This window comes from Mycteria americana, chromosome 9 (assembly GCF_035582795.1).
Source record: "Mycteria americana isolate JAX WOST 10 ecotype Jacksonville Zoo and Gardens chromosome 9, USCA_MyAme_1.0, whole genome shotgun sequence".
Lineage (NCBI taxonomy): Eukaryota > Metazoa > Chordata > Aves > Ciconiiformes > Ciconiidae > Mycteria > Mycteria americana.
This window is the reverse complement of record NC_134373.1, coordinates 9,261,072-9,281,750: the sequence shown is the minus strand read 5'-3', so window position 1 is coordinate 9,281,750 and position 20,679 is coordinate 9,261,072.

Below are 20,679 nucleotides of genomic sequence, written 5' to 3'. Positions count from 1 at the left end.
ACAGGTAGTGAGGGGTGACACCAGGTCCTTCTGCAGCTGCTTGGCAGGGTAGCACCAGGGAAGCCCCAACAGCAGACCCTTCGTTCTAGGAAAACAGATGAGAAGGATGGTTTGGTATCAACGATTTCCAAAACATTAGAAGTTGAATGCTTCAACAATTATGCAATTATGACATTTAGCAGAAGCAGCATAAAAATAATACTTGTTTACATTTTCTGAAACAGAAGAAAAAAACCCCAAATGAGTGTATTTTTTAAATGGAAAATGATTCGTGTGAGTTCACAGAGGACAAGCACTCTCTTTTCCTCCCCAGTTGCTGACTGGTCGCCCGCCCGGGTGCTGGTGGGCGGACAGCAGGAGCAGCCCCGTCCCCTGCTCCCTGGGGAGACGTCCCCCCCGTTTGCCTGCACGGGGGGTCTGTGCCCCCGCACCGCACCCCGTTACAGGGAACCACCGGGGTGAGGCCGTGCTCCCCACAGCCCTTTTTTGTGGCTTAAAAACAGACACGAAGCTCCTTGCCACTGAGCTTTGCCGCCCTGGAGAGCCCATCAGGCTTCTAGTGTCCCACCGCCTTCTTCAGGAAAATGAAAGTCAAGGGAGGTGCTGGCCCTGCTGGGCTGTGGGATCCCACTTTTTAAAGGGGGTCCGAATTTTTAAAGATCGCAGGGATCTTGGCACCATCCCCTGAAGCTTCTGGACAGATGCACAAGCCGGTTGACATCTTGACTGAACCGCGTGCAGCACGAGGTGAAAAGCCAGCGTGGCGAGAGGCTGCCGTTCGCTGTCATCCCAGGTGGCTAAAGGGAAACGGCGAGAAAAATCGTTTTCGATTTTTAACTGCTTCAAGAGCCTTAAAAAAAAAAAAAAGAGAAAAGAAAAAAAGACAGACAGACAGACGCAGGGAGCGCAGAAGCGGCGAACGGCCGCGTGCAAAGGCGCGGCGGCAGGAGGATGAGTCAGTGTGAGCAGGCTGGGGCGAGGGCCGTGCGTGGGACTGGGGCAGCGGGGACGCGGGCGGGCACGGCACGGCACGGCACGGCACGGCCCCAGCCCCGTGGGTCAGGGAGCTGCCTGCCGGCCTGGCTGGGCGGGTGGCACGCCCCGGCAAGCTCTCGCTCGGGGTCCTTGCAAAACACATCTGCTCCGATTGCCATGGGGAACAATAATAACAGTAAGAAGAAGAAGAATAAAACTTGATTTTACACAAAACTAAAAAGCAGAAAACTCCACCGGTTAATGGCTCTGGGCTCTATCCTGCGTCCTGGACCGCGGTCAGTTTTGCGGTCATCTCAACCTGGTTTTAAACCTACACCGCTTCTCCCATGAGATGCAAAAGCCTGCCGGCCGGGTGCACGGCCACCACAGCCCGGCCCGTGGGGCAAAGCTTTGGGGGAGCAGCCCCGGCTCCGGGAGAGCCTCCAAGCAGGAGAGGGCTCAAAACGCCCAGCCCTCGGCCCCCTTGAAATAGCTTTCCAGATTGAGCGATCATTGTAATTAGAACGGAGTCAAGTTGTCGTGGCGGAACAGCAGCTAAATTACAGGTCTGAGAGGTGGGGAAAGGCACGCATCTGACTGCCTGACAATCCAAGATGGTAAATGAAAACTCTGAGCTCTGATACACTGTAATTGCTCCCCAATCCGAGAACAGACGGGAATAGAAACTTGCCTCCAAAAAAATCACGTTGCAATTTAATTTCTCTCCCTTTCTAATCCATCGCTTGAAATATAAGTATTTTAAATTGCGATGGGTGATGCCTCTGTAGACCAGAGACTGTTGAAAATTAAAAGAGAAAATAAAAAGCTATGTAGTAAGTAAACCTGGGCTATCTCCAGGAACTTATATTCCATGAAATTGCTTGCCGGCAATGTCCCAGGAGTTGCAGCAAGTAAGGTGAGCACCGGGGTAGCTGAAACTGCCGGAGTTTCAGCTCAGCTCCACACAGTTCCTCACCTCCGTACAGGGCGTCCATCAGCCAGCCCGACAGCGTCCCAGCTCATCACCGGGTGCCTGTCCTCCCTGCTGGCAGGGATAACCAGCTGTAGAGCTGCCATCGGGCTGGGCAATCCTTTCAGCGAGACCTTGCTCAGCTACAAAAAGCAAGGTGTTGCACCCGGGACTTCTCTAGAAACAGAGTGCGATTGGGGCGCTGGAGCCGGCGGTGGCCGTGCCGGCGGTGGCCATGGCCGTGCCCAGCTCTGACGACGCTCGGCAGAGAACAGCGTTGCTCACACGTGCTGGGAAATGCTGCAGCTGCGTGGGCAGTGTATGCTACAGTGGACACATTTAGAAGCACTTATAATGACACTTTTAAAAATACACTAATTTTTACACATCCACTACTTCAAGAGTTTGGGGTTTTCTTAATTATTCAAAACACCACCCTTTCTCCCTGCTAAAATGTGCTCTGTGTAGCAATCAGAGTGGAGAGCAATCCTTTGGTCCCACGTTTGTGCAGAACATCTCCAAAAAAATATCAATAAGTTATAAATCCTCCCTTCCACGGAACAGCCATCTGCTCGGAGAAGGAAATCCCCACTACCCGTGTACTCCTTGCAGGGCCAGCTCAGGGGGGTGCAGGGCAGTAACAGGCATTTACCAAGCAAGAGCTTAAAAAGGACCCATGGAAGTTCTGTGCTAAAATACCACTGATACACACGGGCGGTTCCCACCAGAAGTTAAGAGGTTTTTCTGGAGCACACGGGTAATCCCAAACTGGCAGATCTGCGCAGTCTGGGAACGCGCAGGATCCCACCGTAGGACCCAGGAGGACGTTTCTTCTGGGAGCTGTGTTTCGGCACACGAGGTCCTCATGGCTCATGAGAAATTTTACTTCACTGAGAGGGTTGTCCAGCATTGGAACAGGCTGCCCAGGGAAGCGGTTGAGTCCCCATCCCTGGAGGTATTTAAAGGACGTTTGGATGAGGTGCTTAGGGACATGGTGCAGTGGTGGTCTTGGTGGTGTGAGGTTTACGGTTGGACTCGATGATCTTAAAGGTCTTTTCCAACCTATACGATCCTGTGATTCTGTGAGATGCCCGAGCCCTTTGGCCCTGTTGGCAGCAAATCTAATTACAATTCATCATTCAGTGTGGCAGCACAATACATAGGGAAATATTTCCCTCTCATTTCATTTTTACAGAATGGCAAAGCTGGGCTTGGAGGATGACTTTTTTCTTTTTTTTTTTTCCCCCCCCAAAACACTCAAAAATTACTAACAGACTCGCGTGAGTTGATACTATCAATTAAATCAGCAGCACTGTTACATAGAAATGAAGCTTAAACATCAGAAGCACAGATGTCACGCCACAGACGCCGATGTCTCGCCCAGGTCGTGCGCAGGGATTTAGCTGGGTGGGCAGGTTTGTGGCCGCAACCTTTGTGCTTCCTTCGTCACTCGTTCAATGAGGCCTTCATTGATTTTATTTTAATCAGATTTCTCTCACGCCACGCAGACTTATCAAACCTGAGTGGCAGGGCATGAAATAGCCATACCTAAAAACAGCAGCGAGGAAGACAGTCTGACTCTGCCTCCCCCCCGAAAGCTCGCATACGGGGCTGCCGAGAGGTGGGGTCCTGCGGGATGGAGCCAGCAAGGCAGCGTAATACGGGCTCTACTGCCGTCGCGGGGCCACCAAGACCAATAGCAAAGGAGCCGAATCCACGTCCTTTGGGGGCAGTTCATTGCAAGCGGTTTGCATTCGCTGCAAAGGCAGAGGTACAGCCCAAGACCGGGCTTTCTGGGCTGGATTACCGGGGTCACGTCACGAGTGGGATCCAGCGCCAGTATTTAGAAGCGATAGCGATGGGCACCATAAAAAAAGCCGCCACCTTCTTTAGCTTTTCTGTGAGCTCTGGGCATGATCCTAGTCCCACAGCAGTGCGTGGGCGTTTTGCAACCATTCCCAGTAAATGTAGATCTGTTCTCCTCTCCTTGTTCCCTTACCAGCTCTGCTTGGCATCCCTTCCTCCTCCCGATTTCCTTCCCCAGCCGGAGTTTGCCAGGATGAGTGCCCACGGCCCCGGGCAGGGCTCCCCCACCCGTCCCGTGCCCTCCTCGGGTGTGCACGGCAGCTGGAAACCAGCCGGTTTCCAGCAAGCAGCCGCCTGACTTGCCTCCTACACCGGCAGGGGTAAACGGCTCCCGGAGCGGAGCATCCGACGGGAAGCGGCCTCTGGCCCCCGAGCTGCCGGGAAGGAGCCGTTTGGGAACGCCACGTTTGCAACCTGCGCCTTTAAATTCATTTTACTATTACAGTCATTTCGCTAACTACTTAATTGCAGCCATCTATCTGCGTCTGTCTCGGTCCGACACCCACAGATGCAGCCGCCCACGCAGCCGCCCACGCCGGCCCACGCTCTGACTCATGCTCCGAGCCGTTGTCAAAAAAACCCCGCTCCCCGCCGAACGCAAACGCTCTCTTCAAACGCGTGCTGCTACTTTGATCTATTTCCATAGATTCCTGTGAGTCATCTGATCCGTCTCTGATCTAAACCCAGTAGACTAGAGCCTACATGTATGTTGTTTTGCATGAATTTAACTTGCACGGAGAGCTGACCCTGCTGTAATGCACCGGCATGCGAGAAATTCCTGGGAACTTCTTTTAGGAATGAATTGCTTACTTATCCGAAAAGAAGAGCAATTATTTCCTTTTAAAAAGCCCTATTGTGCTCAAAAAAATCAAAAATATATATAGCAGGGGTAGCATCATTCTGAGACAGAAGGTCACAGCGACGCTCAGAACCCCTTTCCATCAAATCCCCTTGCAGTGCCTTACCACGCAGCCTTTCCCCACCCCTACCAGCTCAGTACCCTCTCCCTCGCTTTGCAGATGGTGCCAAACCTTCGGGTGCCCATTTCAGCAGGGGCGGGAGCCAGCCTGCCCTAGCAGCACGGCATAATTAAGGTGGTGGGCATGATCAGTCCCGGGCGCCTCGGGGGCCGTGCGACGCGGCTGCTGTCGCAGAGGACGGCGGCAACGACACCCAGGCTACCACCCAGACGCTGCGCTCGTCAAAGCCTTCATACCTACTATCTGGCAGATTTGCGGTCCCTCATTATCCCAGATCCTGAGAGCTGTGCCCCAGGGGTACCCAAATTCCTCCCCAGCGGGTATTTTCGCCCGGCGATCCGTCCACACGTAGCACTTGCGGGTGAATCCACGAAAGCCACCGGGGAACGTTTCTAAGCCTGCGGTCTCTTCAAGCCGTGCCGCGGTGCGGGGGGACGCGGACGTGGGCGAGCGTGGGCACTCGGGGGATGCTGGCTCCCACCTGGATGCTGTTGGCCAGGTCAGGCCAGCCTGTGCCTGAGCTAACCCCCCCGTCCCTCCGCTCCCAGCAGGCAGGGCTGCTGGCCATGCCCGCGCTTGACGTGCAGACGTGCCCTCTGCCCTCATCTGCCTGCAAATATCGCTGCTAAACAATTATTCTCATTGCCACGGCCTCTCCGTGCGCCGCAGGCGGGCAGGATCCCTTCCCGAACGCTTCGCAGGCATGTAGCAGATGGTGCCTGTCACTAAAAGCAAATAAATGCTTTGGCGCTCTGATTTATCTGCACGAATACCACCTGAATTATCGAGGACAGGAGGCCCAGTTAGAAATGCCTTTCTTAGTGGATTTGCACTCGGTGGTAATAAGCACCGAGCACACAGAGTTCACGCTTTTACAGAGTGGATGTTATATCACTATCGATAGCTTATTGGGATTTGCACAGATGCATTTGAAAAATAATTTAAAAAAAAAAAAAAGAGAGAGAGAGAAGCCAGATGGGTTTCATGAAGTTGTCACAAGGATCATTCCAAGACATGCTTAAAATGCTAAATATTAAGAAAAAAAGAAAAAGATGTGAAACTTGGAGCCTACACCTGAGCTTCCTAAAGTCGGTGGCAAAGCTCCCATCATCTCCCTGTGAGAAGAGGGCTGCAGGCATGCAATTAGAGACGGGAAACCCAGGGCCAAATCGCTTCCTTTTGCTCCCCGGGTATAAATCCAGATTAACTCCCTTCTGCACAGCAGATTAGTAACTGAAAGCCGAATCTCGCTGCTAGATTCAAAGCTTCCCAGTGGCTGAGCCTTGGGCTCACCCTTTTATTGTCCCCATCCATCCTCCTCAGAGGTCTGAGCATCGCCGTCACGCCTGGCACAGCGGGGCGGGGGTACCCAGGCACATCCGCCTCCCCCTGCAGAGCGCAGCCCCGTTGCAAAGGAGCTCCGGGAGCCGGAGGTTTAGTTAAACAAAGTCAGCAGAGCCGGGCGCTCACGGCAGCCGGCACGGCCGATCTCAGCTCTCCCCGGCAGCCGGCGAGAGAGGTAGCACCGTACCTCCCAGCCGTGCGCCACGGCGAGCGCTGCGGGCTGCGTCCCGGGGAGCGCTCCGCCGGGGTGGAGCGGGATGAGTATTGTTTTAAACATCTCGGACTAGCGAAGCACGAGTTTCGATCGGATAATTTGTTGCTGGAATAACATCCATATCAAGGGAGGTGACCAGCCTTTACTTCAAAATACAGCTATGCCCCAATCCTGGACACCCCAAAAAATGCCAAAATAGGCTGAGTGGCCCGGGGAGCGTGGAAGGGCTCAGCAGCTGGGGGTAACACCACACCGGGCGTTTTTTCCAGGAAACCTATAATTACGAATCACTTCGGTACTGAACAACCCCTTCGCCCTTTTTTCCCCTCCTTGTTTTTGTTCATTTTCTTTCATTTTGTTTTTGATGGTTTTCGGGAGAACAGGGGGAGGAGGAAGAGAAAGGGGTAGAAAAAACATCGCGTGATTTGATTTCAATTGCATTGCACTTTTTTATGCTCGATGGGAGCGACGCGTGCGAGTCGGAGAGAACAGCACATTTCACCAGCTTGAAAAATACTGCCTTGGGCCTAACCCAAATTTTCACCGGCTTCACTGGAAGTTGAATCAAGTCTTTTGAATAGCCAGAGCTGCAATCTGCGATACCAGGGGTTTTAAGAAAAAGATATTATATGGCAGCTTACGTCTCAACAGTCTCAAATGTTTTTAGCGCGTTGATGGCCATCAGCACTGCTGAGCATCACGCTCAGAAAGCGGCACGCAGCCCTTGCCCGTCCCTTGCAGTGCATCCGAGTGGGAAGCAGTAAAGCAATCACGGCTCAAGAGGAGCACTTTTTGTCTTCCAGGTCTATAAATGATGCGCAATATATTAGTAGAATCGAAAAGAATCATAAAAACGCATGGAAACTGCTCGTTTTCCCCTCTGACTCCTAGCACATCAGCTCTAAACGAGATAGCCTGGAGGAGCTGCAGTTAAAACATGGTTGTTTATTCAATTATTTCTGTACGCATCTTATTTATTTAAGATCGAGACAAATACTACTCGCATGCCTGCTCTGCCGGCATTAATCATCTCCTGCATCCCGGGCTGCCGGGGGCTGCGGGAGGTGGAAGGAACATGACAGCCGCGCGCGTGGGCGGGCACGGAGGTGGGTGTTTGCCTGTTGGAGCAGAGGTTTGGAGCTAGCCAGCGTGAATGTTAAAATTCAGAGCCTTCCCAGGGTCTTGCACGACATTCCCTATTTATTTATATATATATTTTTTTTTTTTTTTAAATATCTTTTCTTTGCAAATTTTATTTGCCATCAAGATGCATATTGTTGGGGTTTTAGGCTGAACCTCTCGGGATAAGACAAGGTATTGGTTTCTCTTCGGCAGAGGCTCACACCTCTGTGGTCTTTGAACACCTATTTTCAGGCTTGCCTCTGCGCTGCGGCTGTAGCATCTTGGCACTCGGCTGCTCCCACCGCGAGCCCTCCCTCTCCGTTCAGAGCCGCTGAAAGCGCCTTGGCCACGTCTGAACTGGGGAACATTTGTTCCCGCTCGCTACAGCACAGGGAGAAAGCTGTACGTCAAGAAACGACGTCGGTACGGCATGCGAAAATCCAATCACTGTAGCCTTTAGCAACGCGGGCGCGTAAGCGCGGGCACAGCTGGCACCGCGCGTGGCAGGAATTAAATCACTTCGGAGGAGTGCAAATACGCTTGTTGGGAAGCAGCACGCCGTGAGAGCCCCGGCGTCGCTCCGCGGAGGGGAGGCAGCCCTCAGACACCTGACGCAGGGACGGGGGTTATGGTTTTCCCTCCGCTGCCAGCTCTCTGTGTTCCCCCAGCCACTGACTCTTAAACCAGCCCAAACCCTTTCTTGAACATTTATTTAGCTTGGGAACGGCTAATTTCACTTTGAATGTGGTCCTAGTCTATTTAATTAACATTGATTAATCCCGTTCCTAAACAAACGAAGGCAGCCAGAAAGGCTTTTGCACCAAGACTAGTAAACCTGATTACAGTAAGCCTGATTAAACACTCCTAAGTTAAGCACCTCAGTTAATCTGTGCATAGCCACACCTGAGAGTCAGTCCTTTAGATTAAACCCCAGTGGCAGTGTACACCTTATGGGGTATTAGCCCACCTCTGTAATATCTGAATGCTACTTTATCTTAGAATCATAGAATCATTTAGGTTGGAAAAGACCCTTACGGTCATAGAGTCCAACCCTAAACCTAACACTGCCAAGTCCGCCACTAAACCATGTCCCCACGTGCCACGTATCTTCTTACTTCCCATGTAGTTACAACAGCGAGGAAACCCGTAACATCTCCTATGGATGTGATACATGACCCAGCGGTGCCCACAACGAGTTAGGTGGCTTTTTAGCTCGGCCAGGGGCACGACTCCCCTGGCTGGGTACCCTCTGCCACGAGCAGAGCCGGGATTGCTATTACAGGACTGCTGAAGTCCTGCTGACGTGAAGATCAGCCTCGCACAGGACAAGCTGACAGCAGGCAAAGCTCACACAAGCAGCAGAGCAAAAGCCAGTCTCACCCACCTTTACCTTCTGGAACGACTGCCAGTAGCAGCAAGGAAGGCTTTAATCTCGCCAAAGCCTTAGGCAGTGTGATAGCATCCATCCTCTTGCATCCTCCCTTCTCCATCCTTCCCGGGGAAAGTCCTCAACATAGCAAAGAAGAAAACCGGTTGAAACGTAGCGACTGCTTAAATATGCTTTTTGCCTTCTTTTCAGAAGAGAAATTTTAGCAAAGACCCTGAGGTGGGAGCCCAAGGAGGGACAGGCTGCGCCCCACCCTGCCCGGAGGAAATGTAATCAGCAAAGCCCCTGGAGAAGGGCCCAGCTGCTGTCCCTCTCCCAGCTGTGCCAGCACCACCGCTTTGATTTCAGCTGGGGAGCTAAATGTAAAAAAAAAACCAAAAAGAAAATTAAAAAAAGGTAAAAAATGAATGTATTTGGTTCCATTAGCCAAGCAACAAAAGGCTGGTGTGGGTATGGCAAATGGGAATCCAAGGTGATCTGCAGAGCAAAAAGGGCCTCGTGCTTTGTCTTTCTTCTTTGAAATACATATAAAGAATAGCTTTAAAGGATAGTTCTTCTGTTTTCTATTTAACAATGGAAAGAAAACTATAAACTCTGCGTTTTTGCCCTCAACCACAAAGGCTGCAAGTTTATTTTGGGAGAAAGCAAAATGGCATCTCAGAGCCTAACACATTCAAGACTCCAAGTGCTCCAAAAATAAACCCGAGCATCACAAGGCAGGCAACAGTGTAAGCAGGCTCTGTGCGGGGATCGCCTGCCCCTGTCAGAGCAGATTTCGTGAGGCTTTATAGCAAAGTCGTCTGGTGATGGCTCTGCTGTCTAACCCGCAAAGCACACCTGATATTGTAGGAAGAGATCTTGGATGTACTCAATATTCACGTCGTCAGACTGGGGCTCCAAATAGCAGCAGGAGCGCTTTCTAAAGAGCTTACGAAAAAGGCAGTGATTGGGGAAAGAAGGACAAAAAAGGGGATAAAATACAGGATGACACTTACATAGATGTAACGGCTAACAAATGGCTTGCTTGCTAGCTGCAGAAACACAAGACCACTGGATCAGTTGTCCCGCAATACTGGAGGCTGTACTGGCTGCCTTGCTCTTGTAGGAGCACGAGGTAAACACCGTCCCTGTGGCGGAAAATTGGGGGGGGGGGGGGGGTTGTTCCAGCAACGGAAATGGATCGTTTCTGGAATTAATACTCAAAGTCAATATAAAGCCATATTGGGCTATAAAATACGCATTGGTTTTCTTGAGTAAATCAGCGTTTACGCAATACGAGCAAAGGGGGAAATTTCTCTAAGCACTGCCGAGGAATGAGCTCATTGGAAAAGCCCCGTCTTAGAGAGTTAATTTGTCATTATCAAGCTAGTCTTGGCAGAAGCTCTTTGATGTGTTTCCTGCACTCCTGGAAGTTACCATCCTGTTACAGGACCGGGTGTCTGCTGGCCCCAGGAGCAACGTACGTAGCGGCCAGCCCCAGCAAAGAGCCGTCGCTCCTGCGGGGACGAGTCGGAGCATCCCGCTCCCTCCTCCTCCTCACAGCCCGCTCGTCGGCATGACAGCCCTACCCTGCCGAAAATACGGAGGCGAGGATCCCCCCTGCGTCCCAGTACGAGGCCAAACCGCAGAGCCCCCTAGCCCTCGCAGTTTGGTCCCTTGGCACGACCAGAGGAAAGCAGGGTGTTTTTGGGGTGCAGAGCTTGGCTCCGGCGGAGCGGCTGCCTCACAGGCCAGGCAGTCTTTACCGCAGGGTCTCCTCTGCATTTTTCTCTGTTGAAGTATATCAGTGTAGAAATGATGATGCTGTTGTTACGGGTAGATGTTAATAGCAATATCTAGACAAGCAGAGTCATTTCAGATGCTATGTTAAGGCTGTAGCCCACAAACATCTACACTGCTGGGTGAATAAATACGCATACGTCTCTGTGGGATCACTCCCCGACTTGCTTTTTATCCTAAACCCTGGTGAAATAAAAGGTACTGTCACCTCCACCGCAACTCCATATTGAGGCTTTGTGGAAAAACAACAGCAAAGCTTTACCTTCAGCGGAATGGCTTGCCGGGGTGTTATCCAGCATCCCCGGGCACAGCCTCCGCTCCGAGGTCCCAGGGGTCCCCGGCCGGCCATGCCAAACACGCCGGGCTCCGCGCGGGCACCCGCGGCTGTCGCTGTTCCTACGCCGCTTTTCACCCGAGCTTTTCCCTTTGGGAACGCCGCACGCTCGTTAATTACTCCTCTGAGCGGCGTGACGGATCGGGACGGGTTTAGGCTTTGGGGGGGGGCGGGGGAGAAACAGCGGTTTGGTGCGATCCGGCTTTTGCGACGTCTGCATCTCTCCCCCCTCGCTCGGGCAGAAAACAACAGCCGTGAGAGGCGGGGGTGCCGCATCGCCCGCCGCCTGCTCCCGCTCGCTTCGGGAAGCAAACAGCCTGCTCTGCCTGCCTCCTCGCTCGTGGCGGCTGCCGGCGGCGCGCCGGGCTTCCAGCGAGGCAGGCAAGTCACAGAATCACAGAATCACAGAATCACAGAATCATATAGGTTGGAAAAGACCTTTAAGATCATCGAGTCCAACCATAAACCTAACACTGCCAAAAACCACCACTAAACCCTGTCTCTAAGCACCTCATCCAAACGTCCTTTAAATACCTCCAGGGATGGCGACTCAACCACTTCCCTGGGCAGTCTGTTCCAATGCTTGATAACCCTCTCGGTGAAGAAAAATTTCCTAATATCCAGTCTAAACCTCCCCTGGCACAACTTGAGGCCATTTCCTCTCGTCCTATCACTTGTTACCTGGGAGAAGAGACCGACCCCCACCTCTCTACACCCTCCTTTCAGGTAGCTGTAGAGAGCGATGAGGTCTCCCCTCAGCCTCCTTTTCTCCAGGCTGAACAACCCCAGGTCCCTCAGCCGCTCACCATCAGACTTGTGCTCCAGACCCTTCACCAGCTTCGTTGCCCTTCTCTGGACACGCTCCAGCCCCTCAATGTCTCTCTTGTAGCGAGGGGCCCAAAACTGAACACAGTATTCCAGGTGCGGCCTCAAGTCGTGTCGGCCAGGCGGGCACGCCTCTGTGGGCCCGGGGGGCTCACACGTTGCACAGCTTATTGGTTCTTTTCCAAGGCCGGGCTTCGTCAGGGGGCTTGAAGGGGTCGCAGGTTGCCATCGTTAGGGGATGAAGTTCACCTACAAGGAGTGACTGGCCGTGAGCAGAGCCTGCGTGTCAGACTCACTTATTTGCTATTTATTTCCCCGGATTTCCACAATACTGAGGCGGCACCCGTCCAAAAAGCTCTGGGCTCGGCGCCATTATTTAAAACACGTACATCCAAAGTTATCCGCCGCCCGGCAGCCTCACCCCCAGCAACACCCAGCTGCGAGCTTCGAGGGGCGGGGGGGAGAAAAGAGAAAATACAAAGGGAGAAAAGCAAGACGCAATCCCGGTGCCCGAGGTCCCTCGGCCATCACACCCTCCTCCGGGAGGAGCAGGACCTCCCTGTAACGCCCAGCTCCTCCGAGCCTCTCCACCTGCAACCGGCCACCGAGTCGGGACGCGAGGCGGACCCCGAAGCCCGGCCTCGGCCAGCGGCACTGCCACGGCCCTGGCCCCTTAGCCCCTTAGCTAAGGCCTCCTCCCGTCCCTGCAGCTCCCAGGGATGCGGGTGGCATGCCAAGAGCCGGGACTGCTAACTCCTGGTTTCTGAGCAGTTAAACCAGGACGAGAGACCGTCTGCAAGGCGAGGGAGAGCTTTTTCTCGAGCCAGAAAAGGGAACGGTACCTCTTAATATAGCAAGGGGAGTAATATAAAAAGAGTTTTCCCTATCTCCCACCTCCCATCCCTCCTACAGACTGACTTATTTTAGTGCCTGGCTACACCCCGGCATGCAGAAAACCATTAGGGTTGCCAAACGCCTGTTTCAGGAGACGATTTACATACACAAAATAATTAAGGTTTTATTTGCTGCTCCTCACCGGAGCACCTGAGGCTAAGGCTGGCCAGAAACCCCGCTGACAGCTCCTGAAGTTCCAGCTAACTTCCCCGGCTGGCTGGGAGCAGGCTGGGACTTTTGGCTCCTTCCCCAAATCCCGGGAAGCTTCCCCGGTCCTGGCGATGCCTGCGAGCGTGCCGGCGGCTAGGCTGCAGGAGCGGGATGCCGTGGGGCACGGGGAAGGGCCGCGTCGGGTCCCTGCCTGCCCTGGCAGCCTGCGAGGGGACGAGGGGGGACGTTCAACGGGTCGTGGCCGCGCCGCGCCGTGGCTGTTGGCAACCCGGGGGCTCTGGGTTTGGAGGGAGGAAAGCGAGACCCCAGCTCCGGCGGGCTCAGGAAACCTCCCCTCCTATACCAGCTGTCGTCAGCACGGAGAGACGTTAGCCAAAGCCGTAAAGTAAGACCACAAAGTCATGAACTAAGACCACAAAGTCACGAATTAAGACCACAAAGGCTGTCTGCATGCAGTTTCGGAAAAAGCCTGAGCAAGTAAGTCTCTCTTGGGAAGAAATCCTGCAGCTTCCCCACTTTTCTATGGTCGTCAGCAGCCCCCTCCGAGTCCCAGCAGCGCGAAGCTCTGACGCTGTCGCCCGGCACCGGGCGCGTCTGCAGGAGCATCTCTGCATCCCAGGCGGCTGCGCACCAAGGACTCCAAGCTAACGAGAGCCGTTTCTTCATTTTCGGTCAAGCTAAGTATTTTCCGTCACAACGGCACTTGCGACAGACTTCAGTTGTTGATGAAACAAGCGTATTGAAGAAACGTGAGTATCGATGAAAATTGCCACTTTATAAATGAAGGATTCTCCACTAAAAAAAAAAATAAATCATTCTTATTTTATGGAGTTTCCTTCTAATAATATTATTTTTACCTATTAAATTACATCTCAGAGTAGTTCTTGTATCATGTCATATTATGACAAGAATAACAGTCGAAATATTCTCATTTTATTTTCCATTACAATCACAAAGAGCAGCTGCTATCTGGGACTATTTGAGACACCTTTTCTTTCTTCTAGATCAAAGTGGCTCCTGTTTGTGCCCTAGCGAAGCCGTCAAACCGTTTTGTAACAACACGAACCAGAGCCACTTTGATCTAGAAACAAAGGCAAGGCAGTTTAATCAGTATCAGACCGCTCTTAATTAAAAAATAAAAAATAAGAATTGTTGAAGCTCTTATGTCATATTATGATGTGTCAGTAATTGTAAGGCACGTAATGCGCTGCCTTCACAGGTACGACATGAAAAGCTGGAATGGCAAAACATCCCCGTGCACTAACCAACTTTTGAGATACCCCAACAGATTTTCCTCAAAATTCTGAAAAAAATGGATTTTTCCAAAATTCCAGTTTATGGAAAACTGAAAATATTTGGGTTTGTTCTAATTCAGCAGCTATGGATTATTTTCCTTTGTGACATTTCATAAGAATCCTGAAATCTGAGGAGCTTTATACCTCTATTACTTACTGGTTTTCCAAAACGTCATCTTCAAATGACTTCTGCTAAAGCCTACTTTGGTTAGCAATGTGTTATCACACGAATTTGCTGAATTCTTTCTGAACCAGCAGATCTCCATGGAAGAAAAAAAAAAAAAAAAGGTGGATTTAGTGAATCCGGAATATTTCAAAGGCACGTTTCAGTTGCATCAAGAAGGTCCCAAGGTAAACAACCTAAGATTTTTCCTTAAATTTATAGATTCAAATAGCAAAATAAAATAAAAATATTTTGATAAAAATATCAAAATAAAGTATTTTTCTATGAATTGCGTAAAATGAAGTTTTCGGAAGGTCAAAAGACGTTTCAGAATCCGTAACGTTTAGCCTACAAGATGAGAAGTTTATAGGGATGAAGTAATATTCCCTTGGTTTTCTCATCAGCTTGTCTGGCCGGCTCCTTTGCTGGACAGGGACGGGAAAGCCCCGTCACCTCGCCGGGCAGCACCGGTTCCCCGCCGGAGGCTGCAGCGGCAGCAGGAGCGGTAGGAGGGACGCGGGCTTGTGTTTGCCTCCGCCGGGCGCCTGCCCCTCTGCCGCCCAGCAGCCCCGCTTTCCCTTCCGCTCGCCGCCCTCAGCCTCCGCCGTTGCTTTTATTGACGCCAACTTAAAGCCGAGTATTTTAAAGGACTGTTTCAGCGCTGCAGCAGATGCAAAGCACAACAGCTGGATATTAATGCAACTTGGCAGCCAACAATTTTGGTTGGTTTGTTGGGTTTTTTTTAATTAACGCTTTACCATATTACAACAAGGAAACAGTTTCTCTTCTTTTATTACCGTCCTAACCCTGAGCCAAGTATTAAATAAGATTGAATTTAATTAGCTCTTATATTCTCCTCTCTTGCAGGATTATTCAGTAACACAAGGTTCTTACCCAGCTCCCTTTCTCGCAAGCCGATAAAAATCCTGCTGATGGTGGTGGGAACACATCAGACACCTAATTTACATGCAAGACATGTTATTGGGTTATGAAAAGTAGAGATATTTTCAAGCAGTCCTGCGGTTCACCTTTTGCTCTGCCGCGTGCTCACAAGCTGCTCCGCTCCCCGTGCTCTTGCGCAGCACGTGGGGCCGTCAGCAGCCGCAGCCCCCTGCTTAGCACCGCCGGGCTCGCCCCACCTTCGGGTCGCTCCTGAAAATCCAAAACTTCGAGCCGTAGCTTCAAGGTTTGTGTGCTGGCAACCTCTTATCCTGCTGGCCCCACGCCTCTCCCTCGTGCCCAGCTTTGCTCTGCAGGCTAGACGAGCCGGTTTTCCTCACCCTTGTGTTCTGGAGGAAGGATCGGTGGTCCTAGGAAATGCCTCCGGTCTCCTCTTCGAGCACGCTCCTACCTGGATGCGGACCTCTGGCGTTTTCAGCCCCGCTGGGCACTTGCATCCAGAAGCCGTCCTCCCAGCTGGTTGGTGAGACTGCCAAGCAGGACCCCACCAAAAGCCTTGCTGAAGAGAAGGACTACGGCGTCTACTGCATCCCCCCACCGCGCCACGGAAAAAAGGGCACTCATTGGGTGGTTCTGTGCCCCAGCAGAGCTGCGCTCAGCCTGGCCAGGGGAGGCTTCGCGGGGTTTGAAGACGTGGAGTCGCTGCTGCGTGCGCCCAAGGTAGAAACCCACCCCGAGGGACGGGGCTGCCGGGGCAGAGCTCCCCGAGGGGCGCGAGCCGCGTGAACAGGGCTTGGAGCAGGAGCGAGCAGGGGCCTCAGACGGTCCCCGGTGCTCGCTCGGGGCGGTGAGCAGTAGCGGCGACTGCGAGGGATGCTGCTGAAGGGTTTGACACCGCCGACGTTTTGGCAGTGCTGCCCGTGGCTCATCCCCGCGAGATCGGGGGCAGCGACACGTGCTGGGCAGCCCGGACTGGACCCAGCTTGAGAAATCTTGCGGATGTTTTTGCTTTGGAGTGGGCGTCTCATCCTTTCGAGGCAGCAATAAATAACCTAAATGTGGCGATTAGTCACTTAAAATCAATTGACATCGACAGCCGCGGCCTGGACGGAGCACGGAAAGCGAAGCCTTCGCGAGGAGCCCTTGGGAAGGGGAGGCACAGCGTCGTGGCACGCAGATAATCTTTGGGGAGTGAAAATCTGTGCCCTCAGCTTATTAGCTAGGCAGTGCCTGCTCCACGAAGCACACGCTTCTATCAAAAAATGAAGAGCATCACCCTGAAGCAGCAAATTACAGCAAAACCCAGAGCCTCGGGACAAATGGACCCAAGAGGACGAGCGGTACCCAGCTCTGAAGGTTTTATTCAGTCCAGAGCAGGAAACCCACGAGCTGAGTCAGGCTGCTCTGCTGTGAGTCACAGCCGCCGATATCACGATACTCCTGCCAGCAGGCTTGCCGGAGCGGGGGGCTAAAGCCTGCCCGCTGCCGACCACCCTCCGCACCCGGTGCCGGCTCTGACCTCGGCATCCGAATCACCCGTGCCTCCGAGCGCACCGCCTGCGGCAAAACCCGCAGCGATGCTCCAAAAGTAGAGCAAGGAGAAGTTCTGGCCACAAGCGGTGTCTGGAGGAGACGTCGAGCGGCAGCAGCTCTGCGAGGGGAAGGGAGAGATTGATGGGAAGAGCGAGGAGGGGGGAGAAGCCTGGGCAGGAGTGGGCGTCCGGTCCAGGTACTGGTGACAGCGTGCTGGGAGGCTTTCGAGCCTGTGAAAAGCACTCTGCGAAAGAAAAAAAAAAAACATTCGAGCAGCGAGGTGAAAGGTCTGGAAAAAGCAGCGAGCGAGAGGGAAGGAGGAGGAGGAAACGTGGGCACAGAAGTAGGTGGTGCCACATAGCAAGTTTCTGATGTAGCCGGGAAAGGCACCCAGAGCTCCCGATTCCCAGTCCCACACCCTCACCGGCAGACCATCTGTCCTCTCCGGGGGGGAGCAGCCCGCAGGTCAGGCGAGAGCTTTCCTCGCCCCGCGGAAAATAGCAGGCGGTGGCGAGCCGGGCACAGCACCGCGTCTCGGGGTGCCCGCTCTGGCAGCTCCGCTCCGAGCCAGGGCCGTGCCTGCTGGTGCCGGCTCTGCGGGAGAGCGGCATCCCTCCTCCGGGACTGCCATGCCTGCCTGCCTCCTGACATGGTGGCTCAGCGGACGCTTTGAAAGCATCAGATAATAGCTCTGGGGTTTTTTCCCCCGGTGCGCAGCCATAGCTAATTCGATTCCTCCCTCCAGAACATTTTAAAGAGGGTTTTGGGTCGGGCTCTTGTCTGATGAAAGGCTGTCTTTCAGGAAGACACGTTCCCCCAAGTTCTGTTGAACACAGACTGTAGAGCAAAGCAACCAAACAAAACAGTTTGGTGGGGGGGCTCTTTTTTCTTATCTTTTCCCCCTCCGGCCTTAATTCGAAGGAAAATTTTGACAGTTCTGAACAGTAATTCTTTTTCACGGTGTCATTTGCGGTTGTGAGAGCAGGCACCAGGTTCGCCCGTCTCCCCGCGCCCTGCCGCCCAGGCACCGCTGGAGGAGGGCTGACAAGCGGCGTTGGGAATGCCCTGGGGCTCGTCTGTGCCGCTCAGCTGCGGCACAGGGCACGTCCACGTCCCCAGTGCACTGACTTCATCCTCGGGAGCGGCCGGCGCCCCGCGGATCGCCTGCCCTTGCCCCGCCCGCGCTGGCCGCGGCGGGCACCGGTGCCCCGAGCCACGGGGGTGACCCGCAGCAGCCCCAGAGCAGGGGGGGACGCGGGCCGGACGGGCCCTTCGGGAGGGTGCCAACCTACCGGCGTGATCAAGGGGAAGCACGCTGGTGGCCCAGGTGTCTCCTGTCACGGAGACCGTGCTGCCCAGCACGGTGCAGGAGGCTTCTCATCTGGATCGTTAAAAAGCACCCCCGCGTAGGGGATGCCCACGGGGATGCTGGAGGAGCGGATGCACGCGCCCTCAGGTGCACCCAGCCGCTCATCCTCAGGCTCCCTCTCGGCATAGGAGGTTAAGCACCCAAGACTGGCAGACCAAAAAATTGCTCGATAGTTCTGAAAATCAAGGTGTAGCTCGTCCGCAAAGAACAAGGCATCTCTGGTGGGTGGCTCAGCAGCACCGTGTGGGGTGGGGAGCAGGGTAAGCAGCAGCAGGTGGAGCATCCTACCCCTTCCTCGGCACGGCTGCAGAGCTGCCCAGAAGCCCTCGCCAACCACGCACGTTTCAAAGCGCGTCGCAAATATCGCGGCCCGTGAGGAGCGAAATACTTCACGCTAATTTAATAAACAGGGTGTACAGCAGCGGGGGCGGGTGGCTGCGCCCAGCCTCGCCGCCGGCCGGGGACGGACCAGAGGGAAAGCCGGCGGCCCGGGACCCGCCTTCCCCCGGTGTCCCCGGCCAGCAGCGCAGCCCTCCTGGGTGCACAGGGGTGCCAGCAGCTCCTCGCGCAGCCGCAGCCAGCAGCAAAACAAGTCGGTCTCTTTCCATCCCACGGGAATGCAAACTTTTGACATCGTTCAAGAGGCCCCGTAGACGTAAGCCGTGCATTTACATGTCTGTGCTTTCTCCCTGTGAAACGCGGGTGCCAATTTTGCTGTGTTACCAGTAATAAACTTTTAATGCTACGTATGCAGGATCCCTTGTTTGCCCTGTAGAAAGTTTCTCTTCATGCATCAGAGTCGGAGAACAAAGCACAGGCTGTTTAGCCGCAGGATTTAACTACCTGTTGTAATACTTCATTGATCTAATCTTCTGTTTTAATTAAAAGCCTTTCAGTTTGGTTTGCAGGTTTTTTTTCCTCCCTGCACCGAACGCAGGCTTGCCACCTGCTTTGCCGGCTCCATCTCGGCCACGGAGTTCACATCAAACCTCTCTGGTTTCCCCCAGATGCATGGAAATGGCTACAAAAAAACCAAAGCCACCCCAACAAGCATCCACCCGGACACCCAGCGCCATGCAGCCGGGGCTCGGTACAGTAAAGGGTGAAATTAAATGGCTCCAGGCAAGCGGGGAGCCAGCGAGGCGATTCGCATGGTGTTCGCTGCTCTTCAAGCCTGCTAATCTCTATTTGAGGGAAGAAATGAACGGCCTTTGGGAAATGAGATGCGACCCCGCTCCGAGGGCACCCAGGGGATTGTTTCGGACAGCAAGAGCAAGTGGTTTGCGTGAGGAGGAGGTTTAAACTTGGTTTCAAGCACTGGCATGAATTCTTCTCCATCTCATAATTAAAACATCTGCAGTTACATCAGAGATCTCCGGCAATGGATACACGCTTTAAAACGGCCACTTTGAATATCACTTCAACTTCTTTCCTCTGCAAATTTAAATAAAACCCAGACTCCACCAGCCAGCAGAGGAACTGTTTAGCCTTTTGAGTAGGTCACTCCAGAAGAGGAACATCAACAACCAGAGAAACGAGTTTTCAGGAGACACAAAAAAGAGAAAAGCCCAGCCGGAGAGATGCCACCACCCCTGAAGCCGTGCGCCGGTACGGCCGTCCCCAGCCACTCAGGACAACCCCTCGGCAAGAAGAGACGACCCGCTCTCCCTCCCGTTTGCGATTCATTGTTCCTGTCAAGCTTTAAAGGCTTTTCCTACCTGTCTGAGAAGTACAGCGATAGCCCTTTAAAACTGGCCACACGCTTAACACACCAAAATCATTTGAAAACTCTGGATTCGCGCTATTTCTGGCATTTCACCTTTCAATGCTAGCAATACAGCAGGGAATCCTGCGCAGCCCCAACCGGTCCTATGGAGTTATCTGCAGCTAACGTGGCCACCGCCGCGCGTGAGAAAGAAAAGCCGAAATACTATCTAAGAAGACGGCAGCAAGGCTTTGGGCGTACCAAACGGCTGCAGTCTTCCATGCCTTCCTCCTTGCTTTGGCAAGAGGAATATATTAAAAGCCAAGACACCTTCGGTGCCATCCGTCGTGCACAGCATCCAACGCTCTCCTCCGCTTCCCCGAAGGAGAGCCGGTGGGTCCGGCTGGCGAGGCAGCCGGGGCGCAGCGGAGACGGCTGCTCCGTGCTGTACCGCGCCGTGCCGCCGAGACCTGTCAGGATGTGTCACAACACGCGCCGTGTCGTGCCTCACCGCTTCGTCGAGCAACAAGCAAAAAAAAAAAAAAAAAAAAGAAAAAAAAAGAAAAAAAAAAAAAAGATTCAGTTCTAATATGTGAGTGGGCCGGTATGTGCAAAAGAGATGAATATGAAGTAAAACATGCTGGATGCTACAGTAATAACCGGGCACACGCAGGGGAGGCTGGAAGCGAGCCAGGGAGGGGGGATACGAGAGGGATGCTGCTGAGATCAGTCTACGCGTGGCGGCGAAGCTGAAGCTCCTGAATGAGCGCGAGGCGGATGCCGAGGCCGCCGAGCGGGCGTGGGGCTGGCACCGCTCCACCGAAACCCCCAAACCGGGCCGGGAGCGGGCCCC